We start from the raw sequence: 12,688 nt of genomic DNA, 5'->3' as shown, positions 1-12,688 counted from the left end.
CTGAAACTAGATTTGCCACAGCCGCTGCCCAACTGCTGGACGTGTGGTACCTTGGATGGCACCATGATGTCAAGTAGCCGCTGTCTGAAAAACTAGGGCAGAGTGAGTGTCCACAAGACTTGCAAGAAATCATTTGAACTTTGTGCCATTTTGTGGAACTAAATAATAATAATAATGGTACCGTGGCTTAATGGAAAGAGCACGGGCTTGGGAGTCAGAAGATGTGGCTTCTAATCCCGGCTCCATCACTTGTCTGCTGTGTGACCTTGAGTAATCCTCTTAACTTCTCTGAGACTCAGTGACCTCATCTGTCAGATGGAGATTAAGACTGCGAGTCCCACGTGGGACAACCTGATTACCTTGCATCTACCCCAGTGCTTAGAACTGTGATTGGCACATAGTAAATGCTTAACAAATACCAAAATTATTATCATTATTACTTGTTAAGTGTTTACCTTGTGCCAAGCACTGTTGGAAGCACTGGGGTAGATACAAGTTAATCAGGTCGGACACAGTCCCTGTCCCACATGGGGCTCGCATTCTTCATCCCATTTTACAGATGAGGGAACTGAGACCCCAAAGTTAAGTGACCTGCCCAAGTTCACACAGCAGACATGTGGCAAAGCAGGATTAGACCCAGGTCCTTCTGACTCTAAGGCCCGTGCTCTACACCCTAAGCCATGTGGAAGGAACAAACCAGGCAGGAGTGAGTAATATCAAGCCAATGAAAACCTAGAGTTTCCCAGTTTGAGCCGGCCCATTTGGGTTAGATTGGGGTGGAATGAGAGCAATTCAATCATATTCCAACATCAGAGAAGCTAAGACATCCACATCTACTTCATAAACCCTTTGTGAACTCTCTAGTCCTCTAGTCTGTAAGGTCCTTAAGGGCAGAGATCGATCATGACTTCTTACTCTATTGTATTGCACTCACCCAAGCGCTTGGAAACTTCCAGAGCCAGCTTCAGGTCAAGACCTAAGGCTCACCCTGAATATGAGTAAGGTCCTGGAAATTAGGCATCACTTTTTATTTCGTGTTTTTGTCCAAGCCTTAATTTTGTCTTGGTGCTTTATTTCATCTCTTCGTACGTGTCAGTTGCCTCTCTCCTCTTCCCGCTTATGTTTTTAGACTGTGAGTCCAGGCACCATTTCTACTTCCCACCTGAATTTTCCTTCCCAGCGCTTAGTAAAGTGCTCTGCACCCAGGAAGCACATAATAAATACTGTTACTACTACTCTTCAGAGGATGCAAGATGGGTGAGGGGACTTTGAGGTGCAATTCCGATTCCCACAGATGTACAAAGAGAAGCGTGGCTTAGTGGAAAGAGCCCGGACTTGAGAGTCAAAGTTCGTGAGTTCTAATCCTGGCTCCACCACTTGTCAGCTGTGGGACTTTGGGCAAGTCACTTCACTTTTCTGTGCCTCAGTTACCTCATCTGTAAAATGGGGATAGAGACTGTGAGTCCCACGTGGGACAACCTGATAATCTTGTCTCTATCCCAGTGCTTAGAACAGTGCTTGGCACATAGTAAGCACTTAATACCATTATTATTATTACAAATCCATCTGCCTCCAAGGGAAAAGCCCCAGAGAGTCACTTTTTCCCTTCTCCAGTGAGTGGCTGTGTGGACTAGTGGAAAGAGCATGGACCTAAGACTCAGAGGACCTAAATTCTAATCTCAATTCTGCCATAAGCCTGCTGTCCAATGTGGACAAGTCACTTAACTTCTCCGTGCCTCAATTTCCTCACCTGTAAAATGCGGATTTAATTCCTGTTCTCCCTCCTACTTAAACTGGAAGCCCCATACGGGACAGGGACTATGATTATTAATAATAATAATAGCATTTTATTTGTTATTTGCTAAGCCCTTACTATGTGCCAAGCACTGTTCTAAGAGCTAGGGTAGACTCAAGGTAAGCAGATTGGACACAGTTCATGTTCCACTTGGGGCTCACAGTCTTAATCCTCATTTTACAGATGAGGGAACTGAGGTACAGAGAAGTAAAGTGATTTGCCCAAGGTCACAGAGCAGACAAGTGGCAGGGCTGGGATTCGAACCCAGGTCCTTCTGACTCCCAGGCCCATGCTCTATCCACTAGACCATGCTGCCGCTTACTATGTGCCAAGCACTGTTCTGAGCACTGGAATACATAGTAAGTGCTTAACAAATGCTATAATTATTATTAGGTCTTGGACAAGACTTTGAGTTCCTCAGCAAGATTGTTTCCTAAAACACAAATAAAATGGTCCCAACCTTGAATTACCCACAAATGCAAACCTTAAACCTTAACCTTAGAGTTAGGGTTAGGGTTAGTCACTGAGAATTCTTGAAGCTTGTACTCTGAGGCAGCTTTTATCATCTGATGCCGCATCTTTGGGAATGATCCGGCTCTGTCTGGGCTCTCTAAGCTTGGAATGGGTAAATCAACCCTGGCAGCACGATGCTGTTGCTAAATTTGCTAGTGAATTGTACTTTCCAAGCACTTAGCTCAGTACTCTGTACACAGTAAGCGCTCAATAAATACAACTGAATGAAAGATGTCCTGAGTGCAGTCAAAGGAGCCCATAGTATGCCCCGACACTATTTTATTGCTTTCCCAAGCACTTAGCACAGTGATCTGTACAAAATAAATGCTCAGTAAATACAATCGACTGATTGGATTACTATCAGTAGTAGTTTTGGTATGTGCCAATCACCGTAGTAAGCGCTGGGGTGGGTCTGAGCAAATTGGGTTGAACACAATCCCTGTGTCACGTGGGGCTCACAGTTTCAATCCCCATTTTACAGATGAGGTAACTGAGGCACAAAGAAGTGAAGTGACATGCCCAAGGCCACACAGCAGACAAGCTTGAATGCCTGATTGCTGACCCGAGCAGACCGGCTCCCTTTCCTCTCTCTCTGCTCTGCCAAACCTTAAAGGAGAGGAAAAGTCCATCCAATCAGTCATTCATATTTATTGAGCGCTTTCTGTGTGCAGAGCACTGTAATATTAATAATGGTATTTGTTAAGTGCTTACTAGGTGCCCAGCACTCTACTAAGCACTGGGGTGAATACAAGCAAATAAGGTCGGACCCAGTCCCTGTTCCCTCGTGGGTCTCACAGTCTCGATTCCCATTTTACGGATAAGGTAACTGAGGCCCGGAGAAGTGAAGTGACTTGCATCACACAGCAGATGCGTGACAGAGCCAGGATCAGAAGCCATGACTTTCTGACTGCCGGGCCCGGGCTCTATCCACCACGCCACGCTGCTTCCGTACTAAGCACTTGGGAGAGTACAGTACAACCATTTAGCAGACATATTCCCTGCCCACAGAAAGTCCTTGTCAGATGCCCAATTTTCTGCCCCTTGTGGAGATGGGCATGCTTTGGTGAATGTGCCAGACCACTAAGAATGGGGGACTGGCATTCATTTCTGCTGAGTCCCACACCAAAGGAGCCCAGAGTATCAAAGGTAAAATGCTTCCCTCGCAGAGAAGACAGCCTGCGTCTAGACTAGCCACCGCTCTGGGGGGGATTCCCCTCTTGGAGACCCCGAGATCATCAGAACAGATGCTATGTCCTTGCCCTACCCTCACCTCATCAGGCCCTCCGCCCCACCACACTCACTGTCGCCTGAGCGTGCGGCTTCCATCAGCCCCCCACAGGATGCGCCAATCAGAACCTTCTCTGGACTTTGGCATCGGTTTTCCACCCATGGGCAGGGGTGGAAAAGCCCGGCTGGGAATGCCCTCTTCTCGGCCACAGGGAAAAGCGGGGGTGAGCGGAGGGCCTAGGGGGTGCCCCGTCTATCCCAGCCCTGACACGACTGGGTCAAGTCTTCCCATCTGGCTCTGGAACCCTTAGGGCAGAGGCAAGTGGGATTGAGAACATTAGTACGAGGCATTTTGTAGCCCCGAAAGAATGTAAAACAATAATAACAACGCTGATCATCGGTCCCCGCAGGACACGACAATTTTGAATAAAACCAGAACCAGAGTTACTGTAATTCTGAGAGCAAAATGGTATTTTTTGGTCAGTTTAACCACAGTCCTGCAGTTGTACAAAAGCACATCTGGTTTAACTTATTCTTTTCCTTTTTCCCCCTCTTTCCCATTTTCTTTTCCCTTAGTTTAAAAAGGAAATTAAATACAAACAACCAGTTTCATGCAACATCAAGGTTGAGAATTTAAACATGGAAAATTTTGGAGTTTCAGAAGTAAACACCATGGTTGACCCATAATTAATGGAAATTATTGCTTTTGACTATTAATTGAGCACTGACCATCTGTGAAAGCTGCCTCCTTAAGTCCCGAAAAGGCATAGGCTTTGCCTAGGGCCAAAGCTCAGTTGCTCTCTGGCATGATGTCAGTTGGCAGGTTCTGGTCCATTGTTGATATTAACCTCCTCATTCACTGGATAAAGAGTGATAGAAAAGTATTTCGGTTGTGTCTACATGCAGTGCGGCCAAGTTAACATTCCTGTGGCAACTTCTGGATTTCCTGACGCTGGGCATCTGAATTCTCCTGACTCCCACAAGCATGGGGTTTTACTTTCCCTCCACGTTTGGGTTTGGGTTGCGATGACAGGGACTTTTTTTTTACTTCGTACGTGGATTACCACCTTTCATCCACCGGCCTCAGCAGTTTACATCCCCCTCCCCGCCCCTGCCTTTACTTGGTCTTCCCCAACCCCTGGAGGAACCGACTTTGCTATTAGCCCGTTTGTCACCTGAGGGTGGGGAAAGGGTGGAGAAAGGGCAGGGTGGGGGGAGACTGAGGCTGGGGGATGGTTAAAGACGCCCAACCGAGGTCATCCAGAAAGACAGAAGTGCTGTGACGGGTTGTCTCGAAGATGGCAGCCTTGGCATTTAAGTCCGCAAATCGTTGGCCTCGTGCCCCCGTCCACATTTAGCTCAGGAGGGCAGTCCGTGCCGGTGAGCACGATCGGGAGACCTGCCTCTGGAGCTTTCACTGTAGCGGGAGCTCGATTCAGCCGGGCAGAGAGGTTTGGGAAACTTCTCCAACTTGCCTGCGTGACCCTCTCCCTATGAGCTGGGACTGGGGAAAAAAAAGAGGGAGGATGGGAGAGAGTCCTCTTTTTTTGTGGCATTTGTTAATGCTGTCCATGTGCTAAACACAGGGTTACATACATATATGCAGAACAGGCATAGTCTCTGTCCTACATGGGGCTCACCACCAAAGTAGGAGAAACAACCGGTATTGAATCCCCATTTTTCATCTGCAGAAACTGAGGCACCAAGAAGTTGAGCGACTTGCCCAAGGTCACACAGCGAGCACTCGGCAGCGCTGGGATTAGAACCCAGGTCCTCTGACTCCCAGGCCTGTTCTCTTTCCAGTAGGCCAGCAGCGTGGCTCAGTGGAAAGAGCCCGGGTTTCGGAGTCAGAGGTCGTGGGTTCTAATCCCGGCTCCGCCATTAATCAGCTCTGTGATCTTGAGCAAGTCACTTCACTTCTCTTTGCCTCAGTTACCTCAGCTGTAAAATGGGGATGAAGACTGTGAGCCCCACGTGGGACAACCTGATCACCTTGTATCTACCCCAGCACTTAGAACAGTGCTTGGCATATAGTAAGCACTTAACAAATGCCATCATCATCATCCAGGGATTAGGATTGGCTGCAAAATCTGGAGTAGCTGGAGGGGGAAGGAGCCTGTTGTCTAGGTGAGGGCAGCCCTTCCTGCAGGGCTGTTTTTCTTCTTTACAGATAGGAAGGGCCCAACAGCCGACTGCCCTCCCTGCAGCTGTATCCAACATCCCTGCGTGCCTGCCAGGATAAATTGGCAGGATTCCCCCCGGTTTATATTTCAATGCAGATTCAATTACAGGCGACTCCCAATTATCCATGGTCCTGGTTATCCAGCCTATGGGTTATCCCACCCATTCCTGGTCATGTTTTTCCTCCTCTTTCTGGCCTGGAACTCCATCCCGCTTCATATCTTACAGACCACCGCTTTTCTTATCTTCAAAGCCTCCCCTGAAATCACAACGCCTCCAAGAAGCCTTCGCTAAACACTTACTCCCCCACCCTAATAATAGTAATACTAATAATAATTCTGGTATTTGTTAAGCGCTTACTAGAGAAGCAGCATGGCTGAAGTGGAAAGAGCCCGGGCTTAGGGAGTCAGAGGTCGTGGGTTCGAATCCTGGCTCTGCCGCTTGCCAGCTGTGTGACTTTGGGCTAGTCACTTCACTTCTCTGGGCCTCAGTTCCCTCATCTGTAAACTGGGGATTAAAACTGTGAGCCTCACGTGGGACAACCTGATCACCTTGTATCCCCCCAGCGCTTAGAACAGTGCTTAACAAATACCACCATTATTATGTGTCAGGCACTGTTCTAAGCACTGGGGTAAATACAGGATAATCAGGTTGGATACAGTCCCTGTCCCACGTAGGACTCACAGTCTCAATTCCCATTTTACAGATGAGGTAACTATTCGCCTTCTTATCTGCTTCACCTACACACTGGGTCTGCACCCCTTAGGCGTTTTGAAACTAACCCCACCCCAGCGCCAGAGCTGTACAAATCTACCTGACGTTTATATAGTGTTTAGAACAGTGCTTGGCACATAGTAAGCGCTTAACAAATACCGTAATTATTATTAATGCCCAACTCTCCCTCTAGTCTCTAAGATCCTTGTGGGCAGAGATCAGGTCTACGAATTCTGTTTGTTGTATGCTACCAAGTACTTAGTGCTTGGCACATAGTAAGTGCTCAGAGAGGCAGCGTGGCTTAGTGGAAAGAGCCCGGGCTTGGAATCAGAGGTCATGGGTTCTAACGCCGGCTCCGCCACTTGTCTGTTGTGTGACCTTGGACAAATCACTTAACTTCTCTGTTTCTCAGGTCTCTCATCTGTAAAATGGGGAAATGTCCACGTGGGGCAACCTGATTACCATTTATCTACCCCAGTGCTTAGAACAGTGCTTGACACATAGTAAGCGCTTAACAATTACCATCATTATCGTTATTATAGTAAGTGCTTACAAATACCATTAAAAAGGACGAGAAAACACCTTTCTGGCCTCGAAGCTCCAGGATTCCCAATTTTCTCAGGTCTAGACTCTAAGCTTGTTATAGGCAGGGCACGTGTCTGTTAATTCTGTTCTAAATAATAATAATGTTAGTATTTGTTAAGCGCTTACTATGTGCAGAGCACTGTTCTAAGCGCTGGGGTAGACACAAGGGAATCAGGTTGTCCCACGTGGGGCTCACAGTCTTAATCCCCATTTTACAGATGAGGTAACTGAGGCACCGAGAAGTGAAGTGACTGGCCCAAAGTCACACAGCTGCCAAGTGCCAGAGCCGGGATTCGAACCTATGATCTCTGACTCCAAAGCCTGTGCTCTTTCCACTGAGCCACGCTGCTTCTCTGCTCTACTCTCCCAAGCACTTAGTACAGTGTTCTGCACATAGTTAGTGCTCAATCAATACCATTGATTGATTGATTACTATTACAGTGCTCAGTACCCAGTCAACACTCAATAAATAGCACTGATTGACTGATTCTCGTTGCTCTAGGCTGCCTTCGGGCCTCTTAACCGCTTGTTAACACCTTCCCCAGAGGGGAAAGATGGTGGGGGGAGGTGAGAGCGGGGGTCAAGTTCAGTAAAAATTCATGTTAACTTCCTGAAAAGATTTGCGGAGCTAGAGGAGGGGTTCACACAGAGAAGTAAGTGTGAAGATGGCTCACCCCACCCAGATGGCTCTTCTAGTTCAAGGGGCAGAGGAGAAACTGAGAAGCAGCGAGGTCTAGTGGATAGAGCACGGGTTTGGGAATCAGAAGGACGTGCATTCATTCGATTGTATTTATTAAGTGCTTACTGGGTGCAGAGCATTGTACTAAGCGCTTGGGAAAGCACCATGCAACAATAAAGGGTGACACTCCCTGCCCACAACGAGACTGTGAGCTCTAATGTGGGTTCTTAATCCTGGCTCTGCCGCTTGTCGGCTGTGTGACCTTGGGCTAGTCACTTCACTTCTCTGCTCCTTAGTTCCCTCAACTGTAAAATAATAATAATTATGGTATTTGTTGAGGACTTGCTATGTGCCAAGCACTGTACTAAGCGCTAGGGTAGGTACAAGATAACCGGGTCAGACACGGTCCCTGTCCCACATAGGGCTCACAGTCTTTGTCCATATTTTACAGATGAGGTAACTGAGATACAGAGAGGTTAAATGACTTGCCCAAGGTCAAACAGCAGACACGTGGCGGAGTCAGGATTAGAACCCAGGTCCTCTGACTCCCAGGCCCATGCTCTTTCCTCTGGGCCACCCTGCTTCTCAAAATGTGGATTAAGTCCGTGAGCCCCATGTGGAATGTAGACCGTGTCCAATCTAATTATCTTGTGTCTACCCCATCGCTTAATACGGTACCTGGCACATAGTAAGAGTTTAACAAATGCCATTAAAAAAAAAGAAACCGATGAGGCCTTGGTCACAAGTATATGGCCTCTAGACCATAAACTCGTTACGGGCAGGGAACGAAGCCACTCATTCTGCTGTGTTGTACTCTCCCAAGACAGCCTGGTCTCTCATTCATTCAAGTGTATTCATTAAATGCTTACTGTGTGAAGAGCACTGTACTAAACGCTTGGAAAGTACAATTTGGCAACAGAGACAATCCCTACCCAACAACGGGCTCAGTCTAGAAGGGGGGAGCCAGCCAACAAAATAAAACAAAACAAGTAGACAGGCGTCAAAAGCGTCAATGCAAATAAATAGAATTACAGATATCTACACATCTTTAATCAAATAAACAGAATAAGAAATATGTACATTACCTAGAGCAGAGGGAGGAAGTCGGGGTGATGGGAAGGGGAGGAGGAACAGAGGAAAAGGGGGGCTCAACCTGGGAAGGCCTCCTGGAGGAGGTGAGCTTTCAGGTAGGGCTTCGCGTTCTGGCCGGGATTTGTTGGCTCCGGTTGAGGGCAGGGAGGGGGTGGTGGGGTGGAGGAGGTGGAGGAGAAGGAGGAGAAAGAGGATGAGGGAGGATGGAGGGCAGATTTTCAAGTGCGGGATTCATTCATTCTTACAGTCGTATTTATTGAGCCCTTACTATGTACGGAACACTGTACTAAGCGCTTGGAATGTACAATTTGGCAAAATTCGACAACAGAGACAATCCCTGCCCAGGGATGCAGAGGGAATGAGGGATGGCAGGGAGGGGGGAAAAGAAGTGGGAAGGAACCTTTATCCTCTTGCGCGCAGGGAACCTGTCTTATAACTCTTTTGCATTGCGCGCTCCCAACCGCTTAGTACAGCGCTCTGCACGGAGTAAGCCCTCGGTAAATGCCACTGATTGATTGACTGATATCTCGTGTTTCTTTTCCCCCACCGCCTTCTTTATTCAGCTCGTGTGGGCAGGGAATGTGCCCGCCAATTCTGTTGTACTCTCCCAAGCACTTAGTACAAGGGAAGCAGAGTGGCTCAGTGGAAAGAGCCCGGGCTTGGGAGTCAGAGGTCATGGGTGCTAATCCCGGGTCCGCCGCTTGTCAGCTGTGTGACCCTGGGCAAGTCACTTCACTTCTCTGTGCCTCAGTGACCTCATCTGGAAAATGGGGGTTAAGACCCTGAGCCCCACGTGGGACAAACTGATCATCTTGTATCCCCCCCCCAGGGCTCAGAACAGTGCTTTGCACATATTAAGCGCTTAACAAATGCCATCATCATTATTATTATTATTGTCCGGGAGGAGGGGGCCGCAGGGCCTCGAGGTCCCGGCACAGGCGACTGCGTTCGGACTGAGGCCTGTTCCGCTACTCCCTCCGCTGCCCCCGGCTCACCAGGTCAACTCAGTCCAGAGCCGGAAACTCAGTTTCCCCTTCTGCCAAGGGAAGGGGCGGAGAGGACGGGTTGCCGTCCAGCAGTGGATGGCCGACACGTGCGTCCGGGACCGTCTTCTCACGTCTCGGCCCTCGGGTCCGGCTGGCCAGAACAGGGGGCAGGGCGGGCCAGGCCAGCCCAGGGCAGGGCGCGGGGCAGGGCAGAATAATAATAATAATGTCGGTATTTGTTAAGCGCTTACTATGTGCAGAGCACTGTTCTGACAACTGTTCAGGTTGTCCCACGTGAGGCTCACAGTTAATTCCCATTTTCCAGATGAGGTAACCGAGGCCCAGGGTAATCCCCCTTTTTCCAGATGAGGTAACCGAGGCCCAGAGAAGTGAAGTGACTTGCCCACAGTCCCACAGCGTGGCTCAGTGGAAGAGCCCGGGCTTGGGAGTCAGAGGTCGTGGGTTCGAATGCCAGCCCTGCCACTTGTCAGCTGTGCGACTGTGGGCAAGTCACTTCACTTCTCTGGGCCTCAGTTACCTCATCTGGAAAATGGGGATGAAGACTGTGAGCCTCACGTGGGACAACCTGATCACCCTGTATCTACCCCAGCGCTTAGAACGGTGCTCGGCACATAGTAAGCGCTTAACAAATACCAACATTATTACCAGGGAGCAGGACAGGACAGGACAGGCCAGGACAGGGCACAGGGCAGGGAAGGGCAGAGCAGGGGACAGGGGGCAGAGCAGAGCACGTTATGGAAGGGCAGGGGGCAGGGCAGGGGGCAGAACCGAGAAGGGAAGGGCAAGGCCAGGCAGGGCAGAGCAGGGGGCAGGGCGGGGCAGGAGACAAGGCAAAGCAGCGTGGCTCAGTGGAAAGAGCACGGGCTTCGGAGTCAGGGCTCATGAGTTCGAATCCCAGCTCTGCCACTCGTCAGCTGTGTGACTGTGGGCAAGTCACTTAACTTCTCTGGGCCTCACTTCCCTCATCTGTAAAATGGGGATTAAGACCGTGCGCCCCACGTGGGACAACCTGATTCCCCTGTGTCTACCCCAGCGCTTAGAACGGTGCTCGGCACATAGTAAGCGCTTAACAAATACCAACATTATTATTATTATTAAAGCAGGGCAAGGCAGAGGGCGGGGCAGGGGGCAAGGCAAAGCAGGGCAGGGGGCAGATCCTGTCAGGCTGTGTAGGGGGGTGGGGGCAGTCGGGGCAATGAGTGGGCTCCGGGGCTCAGCCCCAGGGTCCGGGGTCGCTGCCCTGCTCCCCACAACTCAGGGAGGAGGAAGGGATGGTCCGGGGGTCCTCCCAGGGCTCCTCCACCCCCCTCCCCAAACCCCACAGAGACAGAAACCTCCGGCCTGGGGGCGAGGGGCACAAGGGACACAAGGGGCACATGGAGCAAGGGGGGGACGGGGGGGGGGGGATGGGATGGGACACAGGAGGGGTCCTGTTGGGTAGGGGGCGGGGGGGAGGGGACATGGGGTCAGAGAAGGGACAGGGTCCGGAGGGGACGGGGAGGGATAAGTCCCTTCTACCCTGTGAGCCCGGCGTGGGCAGGGATGATGATGATGACGGTGATGGCATTTGTTAAGCGCTTACTGTGTGCCGAGCGCTGTTCTAAGCGCTGGGGAAGATACAAGGTAATGAGGTCGTCCCACGTGGGGCTCCCGGTCTTAATCCCCATTTTCGGAGTGGTCTCTCTTGGTGCCCAACTGTACTTTCCAAGCGTTTAGCGCAGCGTTCTGCACACCGTGAGCGCTCACTAAAGAGGTTTAGATGCACGGGGGGCGGGGGAGGTAAGGAAGAGCGGGAGGGTCTATCCCGGAGCAGCCCGGGGACCCCGCAGGTTCATTCATTCGATAGTATCTATTGAGCGCTTACTAGGTGCAGGGCACTGTACTAAGCGCTTGGAATGGACAATTCGGCACCGGATAGGGACCGTCCCTGCCCAACGACGGGCTCACGGTCTAAACGGGGGAGACGGACGGCCAAGCCAAAGGGAACCAAACCCAACGAGGCAAGATCATCCAGATCGATCGAATCCCGGAGAGGGGCACCTCATTAAGAAAATAAAGAGCGCAATGAATCACATATAGGAATGAGCACGGTGCTGCGGGGAAGGGGGAAAGAGCAGAGGGTGGGAGGGGGAGCAGAGGGGAAGGGGGGGGAGGCTCAGGCTGGGAAGGCCTCCTGGAGGAGGTGGGGAAGGGGGTGCAACCCCCAAATTCGTACCTGGTTGGCTCCCTGCTGGCCGGGGTGTCAGTTGCCGGTCTGTCCGGTCCCGAGCCCCGCTGGCTTTTAAAGGAGGCCGCCCCGGGGCGCCCAGGACCGCTGGTCCCGATCCCTCCCCCTCCTCCCCATCCTCCTCCCCATCCTCCTCCTCCTCCTCCTCCTCTTCCTCCCCCCCTCTGGTCCTCCCTGGAGCGGGCGCCCCCTGCTGGACACGGCCCCGCACCGCCCCGGCCCGCCCCCCCCTCCCCCCCGGCTCACCGTCCATGGTGATAATAATAATAATGTTGGTATTTATTAAGCGCTTACTATGTGCCGAGCACTGTTCTAAGCGCTGGGGGAGACACAGGGGAATCAGGTTTGCCATGTATTGCCCTTGTTCTTGTCTGCCCATCTCCCCCGATTAGACTGTAAGCCCGTCTATCTGTTGCCGACTTGTTCATCCCAAGCGCTTAGTACAGTGCTCTGCACATAGTAAGCGCTCAATAAATACTATTGAATGAAAGGTTGTCCCACTTGGGGCTCACAGTCTCCATCCCCATGTTCCAGATGAGGGAACTGAGGCCCAGAGAAGTGAAGTGACTTGCCCACAGTCCCACAGCTGACACGTGGCAGGGCCGGGATTCGAACCCCTGACCTCTGAGTCCAAAGCCCGTGCTCTTCCCACTGAGCCAAGCGGCTTC

The 12,688-nt window shown here is 50.8% G+C and overlaps 1 protein-coding gene across 1 annotated transcript in view; it reads right to left on the bottom strand.

The window, feature by feature from the left end:
* The window catches only part of ALPL (alkaline phosphatase, biomineralization associated), an 82,014-nt gene extending 69,909 nt beyond the window's left edge, over positions 1–12,105 (bottom strand). Inside the window, exon 1 of the mRNA XM_029066462.1 lies at positions 12,009–12,105. The gene's annotated coding sequence lies outside the window, so the exon portion shown is untranslated. The remainder of the gene's footprint in view (positions 1–12,008) is intronic.
* Between the last annotated feature and the right edge of the window lie 583 nt (positions 12,106–12,688).

The sequence above is a fragment of the Ornithorhynchus anatinus genome, chromosome 5, assembly GCF_004115215.2.
Source record: "Ornithorhynchus anatinus isolate Pmale09 chromosome 5, mOrnAna1.pri.v4, whole genome shotgun sequence".
NCBI classification, from domain to species: domain Eukaryota; kingdom Metazoa; phylum Chordata; class Mammalia; order Monotremata; family Ornithorhynchidae; genus Ornithorhynchus; species Ornithorhynchus anatinus.
This window is presented reverse-complemented; position numbering and strand designations above follow the sequence as displayed.